This window comes from Patella vulgata, chromosome 8 (genome assembly GCF_932274485.2).
Source record: "Patella vulgata chromosome 8, xgPatVulg1.2, whole genome shotgun sequence".
Classification (NCBI taxonomy): domain Eukaryota; kingdom Metazoa; phylum Mollusca; class Gastropoda; family Patellidae; genus Patella; species Patella vulgata.
Window position 1 is genome coordinate 5,189,743 of NC_065886.2, and position 21,458 is coordinate 5,211,200.

A 21,458-nucleotide genomic window follows, 5' to 3' on the forward strand; every position below is an offset into this window, starting at 1 on the left:
TCTTCCACCCTACGAAGAAGCCACAGGAATAAATTTGATAATTGGAAGAGACGCTCCAGAGCTTCTTAAAGTTCGCGAATCCATCAACGGCCCCGTAGGAGCACCATGGGCTCAACGTCTGGACCTAGGCTGGACTGTGTCTGGAGATATTTGTTTGAATCGTCTTGGAGGTAGCGTGCACCTCTCATGTCGCCGAACCTTAGTTGGAACAGAATATACTCTAGAGGATTGTAAATATGAAATTCATTGTAAAGAACAGATAGCAAAAGCACTTGAAACCAAGACTGGGGAGGAGCTGTACACATCTGTTATTTGTGAGAAGACATCAGTTGATCAGAAAGGTTTACTGAACAGTATTGCTAAAGATGAATTCTTTACTTCAGAACATGATTCGGACCATGGAACATCTCCAGATGATCGTCACTTTTTGAAAATTATGGAGGAAGGATTCCACAAGAACTGTTTAGGAAATTGGGAAGCACCCCTTCCATTTCGTGAGACTAAAACAAACTTGCCAAATAACCGAGCTCAAGCAGAGAAGCGGTTCGAAAGTCTTCTACGAAACTTCACAAGAAATAGTCAACTTAAAACTGACTATCTTGAATTTATGTCAAAGATTCTCCAAAGAGGCCACGCTTCACAAGTTGATCCGACTCAAGGTGATACCAAGGAAGGACAGAAATGGTACCTTCCCCACTTTGCAGTGTATCATCCTAAGAAACCTACACAAGTTAGAGTTGTTTTTGATTCGTCAGCAGAATACCAAGGAACATCCCTAAACAAAGAATTACTTCAAGGTCCTGACCTGATGAATGGACTTCTCGGAAGACTGCTTCGTTTTCGTCAAGATGAAGTTGCGATAATGTGTGACATTGAGCAAATGTTTCATAGCTTTTACGTCAATCCTGAACATTGAAGTTTCTTACGCTTCCTTTGGTTTGAGGATAACAATCCAAATGCTCCTGTTGTTGACTACCAGATGAATGTACATCTTTTTGGAAACGGACCTAGCCCTGCAGTAGCTACATTTGGACTTCGGAAATCGGCTGATGACGCTTGTCACAAGTATGGAAATGCCGCACATAAATTTGTCCACGAAGACTTCTATGTTGATGATGGCGTGTATTCTTGTTCAAGTTCTGGGGAAGCTATTGATCTACTCAAGTCAGCATGAAGCAGAACTTGTAATCCTAAAACATGTTCAACATGAAGCCTTCCCTGAAGTGGTTGCAAATCTCAAAAAAGATCAGAACGAAAGTAAACGTATAAAACGGTCTCTTGGACAACATCTTCATCAGCTTGACCCTTTCTTTCATCAAGATGGACTTATCCGGGTTGGTGGTCGACTCCGTCGTTCCAGTTTGTCCTTTCCGGAGAAGCATCCGACTGTATTACCAAAGAAGAACCATGTTACACTGCTTGTCGTGCGACATTACCATGAAACAGTGCATCACCAAGGTAGATCTATAACCCATGGAGCCATCAGACAAGCCGGATTTTGGGTCATAGGAGGTTCCAGTTTGGTAAACTCTTTGATTAGAAAATGTGTTGGATGCAATCTTCTACGTCGGCCTTCTGAAACACCTAAGATGGCCGATCTCCCAGAAGATCGTGTAGGGCAAACAGCACCCTTTACCAACGTGGGAATGGACGCCTTCGGTCCTTGGGACATAACGACGAAGAAAACTCGAGGTGGATCTATCAATAGTAAACGATGGGGCATCATCTTCACATGTCTAGCCAGTCGAGCAATTCATATAGAAGTTGTTGACGCGATGGACACTTCGGCCTTTATCAACGCATTACGACGCTTTATCGCTATAAGAGGTCCTGTTGCTTTACTTCGATCTGATCGTGGAACTAACTTCATAGGAGCACATAATGAACTCCATGATGCTTTGAGGGATGTCGATAATGATAAAGTGAAGAAATTCTTGTTGGACCACGACTGTGACTGGAAATGGAATCCGCCACGCGCATCTCACTTTGGTGGCGTATGGGAACGTCAGATTGGAACCCTACGTCGTGTTTTGGATGGTATGCTTTTGGGACTTGGGAAGTTTCAGATCACCCACGATCTTCTTGTTACTCTCATTGCGGAAGCTACAGCCATTGTCAATTCCAGACCTATAACAGCTATACCTTCAGATGCAGAGGATCCTCAGCCTCTGTCACCAGCTAGTATCCTTACCATGAAAACTAGACCTTATTTACCTCCTCCTGGAAACTTCACGGAACCGGATTTGTATTGCCACAGTCGTTGGCGCAGAGTGCAGTATCTGGCTGATCAATTCTGGATTCGGTGGAGGAAGGAGTACCTCCAAAACCAACAACAAAGACGTAAATGGACTAAATCTTTTCCAAACTTAGATGTTGGTGACTTAGTGTTAGTTATGGAAAAGGACGCCGTTCGTGGATCATGGCTTAAAGGACGCATAGTGAATGTGGAACTTAGTCAAGATGGAATTGTCCGGACAGCTGACGTTGTAGTCTTTGAGGACGATCAACCAGGTTCGAGCAAGCTTAGTGGAAAACTGAAGACATTTACGCGACCTGTGTCTCAGCTTGTATTTCTGTATAGACCAGTGATTTGTTGATAAGAACTAATTATTAAAGACGTACGCCTTTAAGGTGGGGAGTGTGCTGTTTTACGTTTTCGTGACCCTACCGTCTTGCCATAGATTATAACTTGTAGTCGTCAAATAAGACACTTGTTACTAGAACTAAGGCACCTTACGGTAACCAAGCTGACGCTACGCTTGTGTTTTCTTTATCTTAAACCTACCATTATTTTGTGTACTTCGGTAATGGACATTTATTAAGCTTATCATTTCATTCCATATAATTTACTGACACTTATTTCGCATTTGCATTTGGTTTGAGCGTCACAGCGAGTGTCGGTGCTGTCTTATATCTGAGAGACTGGACAATGAGATCTATGAACTGGTTAGAACCTGCCATTGTTTCCAACATGGGTTGATATTTGTTTTGTTCGTCATAATTTGGTATGTGAAACTTCACAGTGTTTTTTACCACTTTGCCCATTAAATTAACATCGTTCCAGGACATCGTCGTTCTATGATTTATTTGTGGGAGTGCGTTAAGCTGATCTGACACGTCCGGTTTGTTGACATCTTCGACTTTGCTGCGGGTAAGGCCTCAACGGTACTGTCAGAGTTAAAGAGTCGTCTGCAAGCCGACAAAACAGTACACCCAGTGTACGGACAAACAGGGCCAAAATTGATATGTGGGTGTATAAACAAAGATATATACTACACCAATATTACATGTGTTGCAGAATTGGTTTAACACATTTCAAATATAATTGTAACACGGATATTTGCAATGGTTAATCCATGACAAAAGATTTGAAATATTTTGAAGAGACGCAAAAGGTTACGCCATACAGTGTGCTATGAGGGAAATTTTGCCCGGGCAGCAGCGCTATGGCCTACTCTTGTATCGAATTCCAACTGCCAGGGGATCTTTTATGTGCATGCCAATGTCTACACGGGACCCCGTTTTTTTTGTCCCATAACGACTAGACAGCTGTCCTTGTCAGTCCCTCCGTCCTGCATCACTGACAAGGGAAACCACACCGGAAAATCAGGATGAACTTTCTCGGCCAATGCAGGGATCGAACACCCGACCTCAAGGCCGTAGTGCCACTGTCCGGGCAAAATTTCCCACATAGCACACTGTATGGCGTATGCCCATCTTCATTAGCCCAGTTCAGAGCAAAACAGTAGGACGTTAAACTTTCATTTCACTAGCCAAAGCTCTGTTTTATTTCACCAAAGGGGGGGGGGGGGGGGTGGATGGCTGAATGATTAGCGTGCGCGCGCTGTATCATAAAGTCTGTCATTGAGTCGACTGGCGTGGTTTCGAATCCCCGGTTGTACGTGGCAAGGAGTAGGGTCGCCTGTCCAACCTCGTGGGTTTTCTCCGGGTCGTCCGGTTTCCCCCCCCCTGCTAAAGACCCCTACACGCAAGCGAATTATGTAAATAAAAAATTAAACCATTTCTCTCTCTCTCTCTTTCACCAAAGGGGGGGATCAAGTGGCTAAGTGGGTAAGACGCTGGCTCGCTAGCCTGGAGATCGGGTGTTTGATCCCTGTATTGGCCGAGAAAGTTCATCCTGATTTTCCGGCGTGGTTTCCCTTGTCAGTGATGCAGGACGGAGGGACTGACAAGGACAGCTGTCTAGTCGTTATGGGACAAAAAAAACGGGGTCCCGTGTAGACATTGGCGTGCACGTAAAAGATCCCTTGGCAGTTGGAATTCGATATAAGAGTAGGCCGTAGCCCCGCTGCCCAGGCAAAATTTCCCTCATAGCACACTGTATGGCATATGTTCGTCTTCATTAGCCCAGGTTAGGAGCAGAACAGTAGGACGTTAAACCCCATTTCATTTCATTTCATTTCTTTCACCAAAGACCACATAAATACTTCATTTAGCACTTGTCATTTGAAACAGTTATAGCATAAGTCGATGTTGAGTATAAGTCAAATTGCCAAATTTTACATTTTTCCGACCTACATCCATAATTAAGTAGAGGCGGTATATAAGACTAATGTTTATCCTAGTCTAATACCGTGCCGGTGTACCCCAAAGAAAAGTTGGGCCATATAAATAATGAGGGTCTGGGACAGTTGTCAATAACACTTGCATTTATAAACAAACATGAATAGTGATGACGAATTAGGATTCAATAAAAAAACCCCATAGATATGGCCCATGAAGAGAGAAATTTTACAATAAAAAAAATTAAGAGTGTTGGATATTGAACTGACAATGCAATCAAATGGATTTTCGGAAATGGCATTCTTATATAAATTTCATGGGCGTCAACATCTTGTTTTAGGACTAGTTACCTCCCTTAGACTTTGTTTATGATAATGTAAAAGACCGGATAATCTAGCCTATGACCGATTATTCTCAAATGTTGACAACGCAACCACACTAATATTCGTAGAATATAGAATATTTTTTTCTAGATGATAGAGACTAATAATATGCCAATATTGAAATGTGTGCATAAATATGGTATATACTTAACTAACTTAACTACACCAATATTATACCTATGTCATAGAATTTGTTACACACATTACAAATATAATCTTAATAGAGATCTTTGCTATGGTTGATCTATCAGTAAAAATTGGAAGATTTGTAAGGAACGCAAAAGGTTATTGTTTACTGGCTGCAGCAGGGAGCAATAACAGGAACACAGATGATTTTCAACTCACTGATACAACTCAGTTTAAATTTTAAGCCAAAGAGCTGTTATATAATACTGTGACAGGATATCTGCTCTAAACTAACTAGTCATCAAAGAATTGACTGTCAAAAGTTCAGACAGAAAGTATTTTAGGCCTACAATGCTTGTAAAGCTTTGGCCTACATTTTGATGATATTTGTGCTACCATAGATACATATATATTTATATCATTACATTATGTGACAAGTAGTAGTGTTTGGCAAGTAGTAGTGTTGTCTAACTTTCATTATAAAGCCCATATAAATCTTTTTAGAACTTCTTTGTCATTACTGCCACCACGGGTGCTCAAATATACATGTAGGATCTGTAAAAAAAAAAAAAATAAATAAAAAGCAACTTTATACTCCCCAAAAAAAACGATATTGGGTTAAACGGCCTACTGTTCAGCTCCAACTGGGCTGACAGCCAACCTACTGTGGATCTGTAATGAAATGGGGTTCAACATCATACTGTGCTGCTCAAACTGGGCTAAAGAAGTTGGACAAATGCTTGAAAGTGTGCTATGATGAAAATTTTGACTGGACCGTGTGTACAAAAGAGCTTGTTTTTTTTGTCCTATCCGAACAACTGTACATTAGCCCTTACCAGCCCCTCTGTCTTGCACCAGTTAAAAGAGGAACCATGCCAGAAAATCCTGATGAACTTTCTTGGCCACCACAAGAAAAAATAAGCAGGGGAGTAGGACTGAAACCTTTATGTACAAGTATGTACGGGCAAACTTGTTATTTAATGTTATATCATATAAATAGGCCTATGTATATAAGCTTAAAGTCTTGATTATCCATTTTTCAATTAAATTAAATCATTAACATTAACCGCCAGTGTTTGAATCTGTGAACATCTCGAGCACCCGATGGCATTGAGACTTGATTATAGACTTAGCAAGTTAATACATTAAAATGTCTTATAAAAAAATTTAACATTTACAGTCTCAAGAAATACCTACTTAACCTACGTACAATATATAGATTTAGCTCTTGCATTATGCATTATTAAATTTGCAAAAATATCAGTACAATAACAACAAAAAAACCCAACCTGAAACACCCATAAAAATGTTTAGAAAATACTACATGTACTTATATTATAATTAGCACAGCCTGAATTTTAACAGTCTACATCATTAATAAATTCGTTATGTGTTTGATAATTTTTGGATCCAGATTTTTTAAAAACAATTTTGGAACCAGTATTACTTTCGATAACTTAAAGCAATGTTGATTTTGTTTATGAATAGTATGGTTTACGGACAATGTAACTGCATCGTGTTAAAAACAAATACTGACTGTCTGATATACAAAGTTGCGTGCAAACTTTTTCCACGGCCAGATTATTTTTTTATCAACATTAGATCTATCGGTATACTGTCAACGGAAGTTCGCATAAAAAGTGCACTTACCTTCAACTTTACTTTGCTGAATCCAAAATCGTGTGTACATGTGTGGAATAGCTTTATTTAACTTTAAATCACGGCATCATTTCTTCTTTGGGAAAAATAATAACCTATGCCGCCATTTTAAATCCCAGAATTCCGTACGTTCCGGTCAAACGAACAAACAAAAAATATATATTAATAAATAATTGAAGCAATTTTGATAAATAACAACAATAACCGTAACCTATAAAAAATATATTGTAATATGAATAGAAATAATATGATATAAACCGATTTAAACACAATCATCAACCGTGAACAGATCGTGACCTTGACCTTGCCCGAGACGATAAAAATATATTTGTACATCTACATGTATGTAGGTCTAAAAATGGCGACTGTTCGTTTGAAAGGCCTGTAATATTTCTGATAATGAATCTATTCATATTATTTGTTTGTATACGCTCTACCATATTTTATATGAGGTTACATGATTACGTTATATTAAAAGAATAATCAAATCGGGTAATTTTAATTTTCAGAGATAGGTCTTTTATCGAGAGACGATAAATATATGGACTCATATAGCTAGAGTAGATCTCTATGTTAATTGACTGGGTCATTATTATCTATTTTTCAGATTCATAACTTAAAAAAATGGAACTAGTCTTGGTCCAACCTTTATTTTTATATGGTTTTACAACTTATATAATTAAGTGTTGAACTTTTAAATTCGAAATAAAAAAACGGCAACAATCGACTCATGACCTATTTTATATATTGTATATGTAGACAGCCGCCATTTTGAATGACATTAACAACACACATTGATTTAAGCAATATTTTATTTAGATAGTTTCATATTAAGAACTAAATTTTCAAAAATTTAAGGATTCATGATCAAGGCCAAAGGTTATTATAATTGATCTCCATATTGTTAATGGTAATACAATTCCAAGAATGTACACTTGTACAAACATACATGAAGGCCTTATATAAATAATGATCATGAATTTTATATTTACTGGTGCAAGGATCATTAATTTTATATTTACTGGTGCAAGGTTGATGAAGGCCTTATATAAATAATGATCATGAATATTATATTTACTGGTCCAAGGATCATTAAGTTTATATTTACTGGTGCAAGGTACTACATTTAATAACTTTAATTATAAAAACACAATGCATTGTCGGCCTATGAATTTTATATTTACTGGTGAAAGGATCATTAATTTTATATTTACTGATGCAAGGTACTATATTTTAATAAATTTAATTATAAAAACACTTCATGCATAGTCGGCCTAGGTGTGGACTACTCCGAACATTTGGACAGTGATTACCTTTTAGTAGAGAACAACTTTGCTTTATGAAACAGTTTCCGACAATCAATCATTATTTGTTTTGTCAAATTTTTGGGTATCAAAATTGAGAGAGAGAGAAATGGGGTTTAACGTTCACTTGACTTGATGATACAACAAAAAACACAATTACTATTTTAATTAAAGCGACATTTCGTTGAGGGTTCTCTCAACGTTTTCAAGTAAATGATGCTCAATAGTCAATGGGTGCACTCGTCCGCTTGCCAGCCTATCTTTTATAGTCCCATTGGTGCAGAAAAGTAGGAAAATTAAATAAAATTAAATGAGATTAAACATCCTACTGTTTTGCTCTGAGTTATCTAATGAAGACAGGCATACACTATATACAGTGTACTATGACGGAAACTTTGCACGGATAGCGGCACTATGGCCTACTCTGATATTGAATTACAACTGTCGGAGTGTCTTTTACGTGCATGCCAATATATACACGAGGACTTGAGTTTTCGTATGACCCGAACAACTATACCTTATCCCTTGCCAGATCCCCCGCCCTGCCACAGTCCATAGAAAATTTCCGCCATAGCACTCTGCATTGCGTATGACTATCTTCAATAGTCCGATTGGTTCAGAAAAGTATAAAAATGAATTTTAAATGGGGTTTGAACATCCTACTATTTTGTTCCAAGTGGGCTAATGAAGAAGGGCATATGCTATAATGGTTAAAATGTTGTGATTTCGGGTTAAAATGCCGTGATGTTGGGTTATCGCCTTACGAAGGGTGATATCAGTCACCACATCTACTGGGTTTCTTTAATACTCATATTTATAGTGGACTAGTGAATGCACGGATTAGTGCACCCACAGACTAGTGAACCCGCAGACTAGTAATTGGTAATGATGGAAAAGTGTGTAAAGACCTGTTTTACAGGTTGGCGTGCACTTAGAACTATTGGTAATGACTATATGCGGAAATGCTGCTCTCCAGGCAAAATGTCTTTCCTAGCACTTCTTCATTAGTAAGTGCGGTAATGCTGCTGTCCAGGCAAAATTTCTGTCATAGCACATCTTCATTACTAATTTTGATAAAGCCATGGTGGCTAAGTGCGTAAGATGCTGGCTCGGTAATCCGGAGGGCACGTGTTCGATCCCTGCATTGGTGGAGAAAGTTCATCAGGATTTTCCGACATGGTTTCCCCTTGTCAGAGGTGCAGGAACAAGGACAGTAGTCTAGTCACTCAGATGGGACAAAAAACCGAGGTACCATGTATACATTGGCTTGCACGAAAAGATCCCTTGGCAGTTGGATTCGATATTAGTAGGCAAAATTTCCCTCATAGCACATTGTATGGTATGTACCTGTCTTCATTAGCCCAGTCGGAGCAGAACAGTAGGACAATAAACCGATTTTATCAGGACAAACCTACATGAGGAAAAACCTACATTTCACAAACTTAGTAATTAGTAACGGGGGGGTTGGATGGCTGAATGGTTAGCGTGCGGGCGCTGTATCATAAAGTCTGTCATTGAGTTGACTGGCGTGGTTTCGAATCCCCGGTTGTACGTGACAAGGAGTAGGGTCGCCTGTCCAACCTCCGGTTTTCTCCCACTGCTAAAGACCCCTACGCGCAAGCGAATTATGTAAATAAAAATTAAACCATATGTTAGTCCCGAAATGACCTAGTTTGTGTCGAGTAGACGTTAAACCCCATTTCTCTCTCTCTCTCTCTCTCTAGTAATTAGTAACACACTGGCTAGCAAATGAGGGGTTCAATTTCCGTGTTGGTCGAGAAAAATGAAATGAAATCGGGTTTAACGTCCTACTGTTCTGCTCCTAAACTGTGCTAATGAAGACGAGCATACGCCATACAGTATGCTATGAAGGAAATTTTGCCCAGGCAACGGCGCTATGGCCTACTCTTATATCAAGTTCCAACTACCAAGGGATCTTACATGTGCACTCCTGTGTGTACACGTGACCTCAGTTTTTCATCCCTGACTAGACAGCTGTTATTGTCAGGCCCTCCGTCCTGTATCACTGACAAGGGGAAAACACGCAGAAAAATCTGGATGAACTTTCTCAGCCAATGCAGGGATCGAACACCCGACCTCCAGGCTAGCGAGTCAGCGTCTTACCCACTTAGCCAACGTGATCCCCATGTTGGTCGAGAAAGTTCCCTTTGTTAGTAGTGGTGTAGGACAGAGGACCTAAAAAAAACAGTGTCTAGACCATTACGTGGGTGTGCACGTAAAAGAACCCTTGACATTTGGAATTTGAAATGAGAGTAGATCATTCATTCATTCGTTTTCTCTTTGTGTGTCACCTACAGACCGCAACTATTAAAGGAACTAGATCTCTATTCTTGGGCACTTAGAAATGGATACAAAATGTAATGAAATGAAATGGGGTTTAACGTCCAACTGTTCTGCTCCGAACTGGGCTAATGAAGATGGCCATACACCATACAGTGTGTTATGAGGGAAATTTTGCCCCGACAGTGGCACTACGGCCTACTCTTATATCGAATTCCAACTGTCAAGGGATCTTTTACATGCATGCCAATGTGTACACAGGACCTCGGTTTTTTTTATCCCATCTGAACAACTAGACAGCTGTCCTTGTCAGGCTCTCCGTCCTGCATCACTGACAAGGGGAAACCACGCCGGAAATCTGGATGAACTTTCTCGGCCAATGCAGGGATCGAACACCCGACCTCCAGGCTAGCGAGCCAGGGTCTTACCCATTTTAATGACTAGACAGCTGTCTTGTCAGGCCCTTAATTGTTAGTATCATGACATTTAACTGACATTTGTTTTACGTTTTACAACTAATATCAGGTTTATGTTAGAAAACTAACGTTAGATTTATGTTAGAAAACTAAAGTTAGATTTATGTTATAAAATTAACATTAGATTTACGTTAGAAAACTAACGTTAAATTAGCGGTTAAAATTATGACATAAAACTAACATTACATTAACGTTAGAAAACTAACATTATATTAACGTTAGAAAACTAACGTTAGATTTACGTCAGAAAACTAACGTTAGATTTACGTCAGAAAACTTACGTTAGATTTACGTCAGAAAACTAACCATAAACTAACGGTTAGAAACCTGATGTAAAATTTACGTTAGATTAACGTTAGAATTATAACCAATAATACATATATAATTATTATGTCTGAATTCCGACTATATATCAATTGTTAGAATGTGCACACACTTGTAATGTTATTTAATCAAGAAGTATTCAAAGGGAAAAAAATTGGTTAGTAATCCGTCATAAAGTTTACGTTACATTTACGTCATTTTCTGGCGTAAAAGTAACCATAACCATTATGACGTAAAAGTAACGTAAATTTAACCAAAGAATTTTACCATTATTGGACGCTAACCAAAATCTAACCATAATGACGTAAACTTTACGTAAATCTAACCATCAATGTTAACTGGGATAATGTTGTACTAGGCTGTTATATATTCAACAGGAAAATCACACTACAATCTGGGTCATGGGCGCAGATCCCGGGACGCGTCCCCACCAATATTTTCAGTGGTGGGGACATGATAAACTGTGTCCCCACCACTTATTTCCGATGTTTACTTACTGTTTATTTTTTTTAAATTGAAATTATTCCAGAGCTTTTATTGACATTTTGGAAAGTGTAGAGTTGGTCCCAGGCACTTGAGGCCAGGGTTCTTGACGTTGTACAGCTGCACCCGGTAACCGATTTTCATTTCGCAGGGAATAAGTGATAATTCATATAATAACAGTAAATAATTAAAATATTTCATAGGGATTATAATTATATGTATATCATGTAGGTGTGCATATCTGATACGCTGGGTATTAACGGGTTAAGAAAGAACTGAGATTTTGTTTTTATCTGGTATACTGGATGTAAAATGTTACATTTATTTCAATTGGGATTGAATATTGATATGTTTAGCTGTGTGTGTGGCTTGTCTTAGTTTATATAAATTAAAAGATTTTTGTAGGCCTGTACATTTGTGTATCCAATTGAATACACATTTTGCTCAAAGACTTTACGTAGTCTTCGACAACTACTGGGGATGGACACCAGCCAGATGAAATCACGCCAATTTTCGCGTTTCATCAAATCATATAATTATGCGGTAAGACATCACCTTTATTTCAATGGGAATTGGTTTATTATATGTTAAGCTATGTGCAGTACAGTTTATAGGCTAGTAAACTTTTTGTAGTCATTTGACTAAAAAACTTGCGCAAAGGAACTCCGTAGTGAGGAGGAAGACATCAGTAGTGGAACCCTTTCTAGTTCTTGTAGTGTACATGAAAGAATAAATCGTGAATGGTGGCTTGAAGATTGCGCTTTAGAGCGTCTAGTTTTCAAAAAATTTCGGGGGAGGACCCCCGACCCCCCCCCCTCTTTACCAATAGTCGCCCGCGCATGGACTGTCCCCACCACTAATTTTTGGCGATCTGCGCCCCTGATTTGGGTTAGTGATTTATTATGCACCGAAATAAATAAATTGTATTGTTATAAAAGTGGTTACAAACATAGCCGAACTATTTCAACATTCATTCAGTGAATTTTCCACCAGAAGAGATATTACGCAACAGACCCTATACTAGGCCCGTTCCTTTACTTGTGACGTATTCTGTGACATATCGAAGTAAGACAGGCAGTGCGGTGAATCAGTTAGTTGTTAGTTGTTGGTCTTAATAATAACGACACAAAATAAAATAAGGAGTAACAATCATGTCGGAGCAAAAATTCTCAGACGGTAAGTCTGTTTTTATTATGCGTAAAGTATTTTATTTACAGAAAAAGAACGGGGAACAGGCTGGGCGTGTATTAGGCCACCTCTCCCTTATGTACACAAAATAATATTATTACCAATTCATGACAATTTTAAATAACCTGCGTGTTTTACACACAGTATTTTATTACCAGATAAAGATTGAGGAACAATCTAGGCCTATATTACACTCATGGGCGTCACAAAAGGGGGGGGGCCGTGGTGTCCGCCCCCACCCTAATTGTTTTTCTGGGGGGTCTGAATATACTTGGACCCACGCCAAAATTCACATAGTAAGCCCTAATTCCTATTTATTTACAACAATTATAAGGATTAGTTAAGATTCTATCCGTATAAAACAATGTACAAATTAAAATACAAACACTTATGTTTAATTTTTGAAATCCATTTATAATACACAAAATGTACAAAATACTAATATCTATGATACTAAGTCATGAAAAAAATATGAATACGGCACCCCCTGACATAAACATTATAACACTGTATTGGTGTGATGTTTTAGTTTAACCACGTAAAATATGCCAAAACAGGGTTTACAGAAGACTGAACTATCGCGCTACATCGGCTGCTGCACAGACTCGTGACTCCGGCGTCACAGATTGTCAAAATTTTATATAATTTATATTATTGCGGACCCCACAATATATATTTCACAGCCACGCCACTGATTGGGCTACCTCTCTCCAATGTTACTTATAATATATTAAAATTACTATTACCAATTCATAAAAAGATGGTTCTGGATAATATAAAAATTAATATTATCAATTCATGAAACGGTGGTTCTGAATGATATAAAAATTAACATTACCAATTCATTAAAAGATGGTTCTGGATAATATAAAAATTAAATGAGCAAACAAATATAATATTTATTTACAATTTCAGGTTTGCCATTTTCATAATATTTAATACATTTTCAATTTAACCCCCATGCGATCATTAGAAACCTATAGACGTTTTTTTATATCATACTAGAAATATTATCGAAGTCAGATTATAGAGATTAAAACGTAATAATTGACAACTTCAAAACCATGACCACAAGCGAATACGGGGCTATCTGAGATGTGCCCAAAGGATTTGAAATACTTTTTAATTGCTTAGGGGGGGGGGGGGTATGGCCGAATGGTTAGCACGTGCGCGCTGTATCATACGAGCTGTCATTGAGTCAACTGACGGGGTTTCGATTCCCCGGTTGTATGTGTTATAACCAATACACGTGTCGTTTATTTCTCTTGTCTGCGATATCACCTCGGTGGAAGCGGACGTAAAATACAACCAACTAACCTTTATTTCTATGGTTTCGGGCAATGCATAAGTAAGTAGTAATGGTTGAATCACAAACGAGAATATAATAATAAAAATCAACACTTGTTGAATGGACTAAGCAGGCGTATGTATGTAGCACTATCGTCGTTGCGAGATTGTTTTTAAATTTATAGACAAGGAATAGAGAAATAAGATGGGTTAAACAACATTTTTGATCTTTACAAATTATTCGCTATTGTCAGTACAGTAGCTATGGTATGAGTTTATCTAAAACGCAAATTAATTGTTTGTGAAATAGCGTGAGAATAACAGGTATGGGGTTCTAAGTTCAAGGATAGATTGTGTCGAAAAACATGTGACGGAAATTTACGATTGCATCATTTGGCTTATTTGACCAATCTCTGTAATTATATACATCAAATTTGACCAATTAGATAATTGAAGATCCAAAGCCAAAAGCTACAAAACTATCATATTTGTGAGAATTCATTAGACAGCAGCTTGATTCCAGAAGGAGAAAGATGTACCAATTTCTATCAGCAGACTCGCCCATATCGAGTCTGGCTGGCTAGTGTTTGAGAATGACTTTAGTATTGTAATCTATACTATGCGTATATGTATCCAGCTTGATATATAAAATGTAAAAACGAACAGTTGCATTGTTATAACTACTGAGAAGACAGACGGCTTAAGAAAACAGTAAGAAGAAAATACACAACGTGAAGGGGAAGCAAAGACAGCTAGGGACAAATTCTAGACGATCACAAGGCTACTAAGATATGTAGTAAGACAAGATGCATGAGTCGTACGTAGGATGTGGCGACCGGAATCAATGGCCCGCTCTCCACGTCAGACAGAAGGCCCATGGTGCTACATGTAACCGCCGTTCTATTTGGACTGTTTACGTATTTCAACGAACAAAAGTATTTAGCAATAATTCAATAATAATTTTTATAATTGAATACAGTGATTGTAATACATACAACTGAGTTGTACTATAGAATACACACAATAGAGAGAGAGAGAGAGAGAGAGAGAGAGAGAGAGAGAGAGAAATGGGGTTTAACGTCCACTCGACACAAACTAGGTATAAAAAAAACGAAACGAAATATAGATCTGTATTTTAATCAAATTTAATTTATATAACATTTGAATTAAAAATAAAATCCTGTAATAGTCAGATTTAGCTTTAACATAATGCAGCTTTAACAGTAAGTGCAGGAGGGTCATAAAACACATAAACAATTAAACAATTACACAGGACAAACACTATATCACACCAAGTGAATTGATCCGGGAACCGGTCGTAGGGATCACACCAAGTGAATTGATCCGGAAGCCGGTCGTAGGGATCACACCAAGTGAATTGATCCGGAAGTCGGTCGTAGATGACCACTGCTCTTTACAATCTCTTTCTAATTGTATTTAAAATACAGATGTGACGTCATCCTTTGGTTTAAACAGTATAATGACATATAATGACATATTAACAATACATAATAAACTATATGGATTCGGAAACAAGATATGAGGCTTATATTAATCCGTCTCCAAGATAGTAAAACAAAACATGGCATGTCTAAATTGCATGGAAATTATAATACATTGCGCGAAAATAAGTACATGTATAATATTGTGTCATTTTTGTCACCGTGGTATTAGAATGTACATAGTGTGTCCTCATCCTCGGGGCGGACGGGCGGGCGGGGCGTGGGTTAGGGGACTGGGGGAGTTTAAGCGTTTAATTCAATTTGATCAGTACTTTATCAATTTAAATCGTTTTGTAGCACTTATATACGAATGAACAATTTCAAAACAGGCCTGATTCTCACAATCATTTACTTTCGGGTTTCCGTCAAGAATTGCTGAAATATTGTGGAAATGGTAAAGAAGATTGTTGATGGTACGGATTCGTTCTTCCTTGTACAATGGACAGAAGAAGAAAAAGTGTTCTGTATTTTCCATGTAGTAGCCACACTTACATGAAGGATTTTCGGAAACATGCATTAGAAATTTATGATAATTTAATGTGCTTTTACCATGTCTAAGTTGTGTATGGACGACATTTACTGAGCGATTACCAAAGTAGATATATGAGGGGACTTGTTTATCATGTTTGGAAAGATGTTTTTTTAAATATTTTAAGTGAAGAGGAATCTTTAACATTGGCAGGTAGATCATTCCAATCGCGAACTGTCAGTGGGACGAAGGAAGATTTATAGGTTTCCGTGTGACACTGGACAGATCTTAGAGAGTTGGTGTCACGCAGAAAATATGGATTAATGTCAGATATCTTAGGTGGGACAAGAAGACATAAGTTTTGGGGGGCTAGTTTGTTTACTAGTTTGTAAAATATGGTTAACCTATGCCTATATCTTCGTTGTTTCAGAGAAGTGAGTCCTGATTCAGTGTATAGAATTTTGTGTGATATACCTTTATCCAAACCCGTTATAGTTCTAAGGGCATCAAGGTGGATATTTTCAAGTTTTTCATTGTCAGTTTTACTATAATTATCATAAATTACATCAACGTAATCAAATACAGGGAGAATGAAGGATTTGTATATAATCTCTAGTGATTTCCTTGACAATTTATATTTGAAACTTCTAAGAACATCCACAAGTTTACCTACTTTAGTAATTATGGAGTTAATATGAACGGTCCACTGTCCTGAGGAATTGAATATTAGCCCAAGGTGTTTGTGGTCAGCTGTATCTATTATGTCGGTATTGTTAAAATTCACATGAAACGAAGAGGGGTTTTTTTTACGTGAAAAAGTCATGCTTTCTGTTTTAGTTGGGTTAAAGTTGACTTTCCAATCAATTGACCAAGTAGATATCTTAGAAAGGTCATCATTAAGACTGGATTGACATAAAACGGGGTCCTCAATAATGACATACAAGGACGTATCGTCCGCAAACAGTCTGATATGGGAGTTTATGTTCTTGATGACGTCGTTAATGTAAATGAGAAACAATGTTGGGCCTAGGACGGAGCCCTGGGGGACACCTGCTTCATATGTTTTTAATAACTACAACTTGTTGTCTGTTTGAGAGATAATGCTCTATTAAAAGTAAAAAGTTGTTCCTAATTCCTACAGTATATAATTTGTTTAGTAAACCTTTGTGCCAGACTCGGTCAAACGCGCGACTTACGTCACAAAATACAGCTTTAATTTCATGTCCTTCATCCATAGCCTTAGCAATGTAATCATTGATTTCAATTAATTGATATATAGTAGAATCATTTTGTTTAAAGCCTGATTGAAAAGGGGAAATAGTTTCATTTTCCACTAAAAAAATTATGTAAGTATTTATGAAGACATTTTTCAAAAACTTTGCCTAGACAACTAAGAAGTGAAATTGGCCTATAATTGCACACGTCGTGTATATCAGCTTTCTTATAAACGGGAACAACATTGGCAAGCTTCCAAATATCTGGAAAAGTACCGAATTGGAATAATATATTAAACATGATTTGAGTATACGATTGTTCACATGATCGGGGCCTGTAGCCTTGTTAATATTTAAGGATAATAAAATGTTACTAACTTCTTCAATGGAAAAACTTGGATCTTCGATAAATACGTCATGGGGTATTACATTTGGGGGGTCGTCAAGAGGGTTTTCTATTTGGCTCTGGTTAGCGAAAAACGTATTAAGCGCATTTGCTTTCTCGCGATTTCCGAAAAATATATTATTGTCTATTTTTAGAGGGGGAGTTCTTTTTTAGTATGCCCTGATTTAACTGTGTTTGATTTTACTAAATTCCACCATTTCCGATCATTTAATTTATTAGAACTAATCTTATCGTCAATTTTATTAAAATATTCTAATTTACATTTCCTGATTTCACTCACAACGTGGTTACGAAATTGTCTAAATTCGAACCATGAAGATGGGGTATTATCTTTTTTAGCTTTCCTGTGAATACGAGTAGGTTTTCTTATTAGACGACGGATATAGTCATTTATCCATGGGGTATCATGACTTCTTATTGTAACATTTTTTGAGGGGATATGGCCTTTTATTCCATCAATAATAATTTCAGAGATGACAGTGGCAATAGTGGTAGGCTGGATTGGATTCTGCAAATAGTAATCCCAATCCGTGTTCCCAAAATATTCATCCAGATGTTTTAAACTCTGTGTATCGTAATTCCAAATTGGACGAGTGAACGTTTCTTTCTGTGGTTTGGATATATTTACAGTAATTTTGATTGGGCAGTGGTCGCTTATTCCTGCTTCCAAGACTTCACAAGATCGAATAAAATCGGGACAATTTACAAAACACAAGTCAAGGATTGTACTAGAGTATTCTGTAATTCGCGTAGGTTCTGTTACCAGCTGAAACAAGTTAAAGCGATCAGATATGTCGTTTAGTTTCCGAGTATGTGGGGAAAAGTAGTTACAGTTGAAATCTCCTAGAATGAGGAGTGGCTTGTTGTCGTCCTTAGCTTGTGAGATGCTATTTTCAAGTTCATTCCAATATTCTACATTTAATGATGGTTTCCTGTAGAAGGTGCCAACTAGAAAGGTTTTGTTTAGGGCATGGATTTCTATCCAAACTGCTTCAATGCCGTTTACATCAAGATCCCTACGATGTTTGTAGTATAGATTTTCACGAACGTAGATGCCTACTCCGCCACCTTGTCCACCAGATCTGTTAACAAGAATGGGTTCATGAAAATTACTTAACCGTAATATGTCAGTTTTAATCGAGTCATTTATCCACGTTTCAGACAAAGTAATGATATCAACGTCGGGGAAATCGGTGGACAGTAGGTCTAGTTTATTTTGCAGGCTTCTAATGTTTAAGTGAATTATATTGAGTTTGTTCGGACCAGGGTTGGGATGAATATCACCAGCAACGATTAGTGTGTGGTATTTAACAGGCAACAAGCTTAATTTGGAATCTTGATTAAAGAAGTTGGGCAAATGATATAATGATGGAGAGGACAACAAGGATAGTGGGCACGATGATAACGACAAAACTAAGTCGGAAGACAGTGGGGATGACGACACGTGGTACGATTCAAGGTGAACATGTTTTAAACAACAAATATAAAAAGGTGAAAACAACGTATGTACATAAGAGACATAGAATAATCTCTCTAGTGGGAATATATATACATATATGCGAATGAACTGTGAGCATATATACATATAAGCAAGGCAAGGGTGAAACATTTGACCAAGATCAAATCAAGAATGGCTGAGAATGGGTAAACTTAAACTTCTACTGGGCCTTCTATTAATTATAAATTTGAAAATCGTCAATCATGTTAATAGTTATAGTATCATTAATCATGATATGCTTTCTAATATAAAGTTATAGAATCATAAATAATATACATAGGTATACGCTTATTATATAAATATAAAGTCACAAAATTGGATAATTTTATTTACTAAAATAAATCTCCTAATAATAAACTAGAATGTTTCATCTTTCATGTAACTTTGGAACAATAATATCTCTAAATTACTCCCTGGACTAGAATGTATAAACTTTCTTTTTAATTTCGAAACAATCTATCATACCAATGCATGGCTGAAATTTTACTAAAATTTATTATGAAATAATCCCTCATATCACAGATACCAAAGGATAAGTTTCTTTTAATTTAGATAAAATCAATCATATCACTAATTTAATCATCTCAAAGGCTAACTCCATATATTTGAATACATAAACTTCCTTATAATTATGATATAATAAATCATATGCTTCAATAACTTCATATACTAGATCATTTAAACCTTATTTTAAAAATCATATCAATGAAAGACTCCGTACTTGTTAGTATAAGTTGGCCAAGAACCGTTATATATATGTGTTTGCGTGATGAGTCTGTAGCTGTACTATGTAAACAGCATACCTGCTGCACTATTAAAATTTAATCTTAGTAGAATGTTAAAGAGAGCACGTGTGGCTTTATCATTGTTGAATAATGTTATGATTTGCACAACTACCTATTAAAAGGTTATCCAATTTAAGCTAATAATAATAATAATAATATGCATTAATATACATTTTGGTAATGAGTTTTCATATACTAAAGTGTACTACTTCCTCTAATTTGATGTAATCTATCATATCAACAATGATTCTATATACATGTACTAGAATATATGAGCCTCCTTTTAATTGTGAAATAATCAATCATATCTATGTAAGACTCCATGTGCGAGAGTATAATATTTCTTTTGTGTTTTTAAATCATCAATGGAAGATTCCATACTCTATAGTGTATAAACTTCCTTTTAATTGTTGATGGATAACTCTATATGCTAGAATGTATAAACACCCGTTTAATTATGAAATAATTAACCATATCAATTAGATAATCAATCATTACTAGAATATATAAAATTTCGGTCAATATTGAAATAATCAGTGATATCAATGAATGACTGCTTATCCTAGAATATCAATGAATGACTGTATATCCTAGAATGTTTCAACTTTCTTGTAACTTGAAATAATTATATCTCTAAATGACTCAATAGACTAGAATATATAAACTTTTCTTTAATTTTGTAACATTCCACTATATCAATGAATAATTTCATATATACTAAAATGTAAGAAGACTCTTTTAATTATGAAATAATCAATCATATCACTTTTACAATCATATTAATAGCTGACTCCATGTTTTAATTTAACAGAAAAGTGCATATACAGCTTTTAGAAGTAGAAAAGATAAGCTTCTTGATTTTTATGGATTGGCTTAATTTTAAGAGAGCTCAAATGCTACTACCTCAGAATAAAGCTGTCAATTATTACTTACGGGTTTATATTATTAGATGAATATGATACAACCAAATATGGTTTTAATAAAATGTTTGTAAACGTCAACAATTATTATAATATTTCACGTTATATTTATTCAAATACTTTATAAGTTTAATTTTGTAAGACTGTAATCGGCCAGACGTATTTGTTAGTATAAGTGGGTCACGAACCGTTAAATATATATGCGTTTGCGTGATGAGTCTGTAGCTGTACTATGTAAACAACATACTTGCTGCTCTATTTAATCTTAGTAGAATAGAGAGGATGTGTGGCTTTGTCATTTTTAAATAATTTTAAATAATTTTATGATTGACACACCTGCCTTTTTAAAGGTTATCCAATTTAAGCTAATAATAATAATAATAATAATAATAATATGCATTAATTTACATTTTGGTAAGTAAGATTTAAAGTTCCATTGTCGAGATATTTAAGTAAGAATCTTCACCTGTCGGTGGATCTGTAGTAGCATCGCCTACTTTGGTAATTCTCATTCTGATCTTTGTTGCCTCACAGACTGCCTCAAACTCGTTTATATTTCTCACTAATTTTGTTGATCCATCTCGGGTTTTTATATAGATGATCCCATCC

At 36.6% G+C, this 21,458-nt stretch overlaps 1 long non-coding RNA gene across 2 annotated transcripts in view; it reads left to right on the plus strand.

The window, feature by feature from the left end:
• LOC130013986 (uncharacterized) overlaps positions 1–21,458 on the plus strand; it is a 59,194-nt gene that overhangs the window by 32,106 nt on the left and 5,630 nt on the right. Inside the window, exon 1 of one of the 2 annotated variants that reach the window (XR_008788958.1) lies at positions 12,631–12,756. The exons of the other annotated variant lie outside the window; for it this stretch is intronic. This is a non-coding gene — a long non-coding RNA (uncharacterized LOC130013986). Of the gene's footprint in view, positions 1–12,630; positions 12,757–21,458 lie in introns of those variants that run through there. 2 annotated transcript variants of the gene reach the window in all.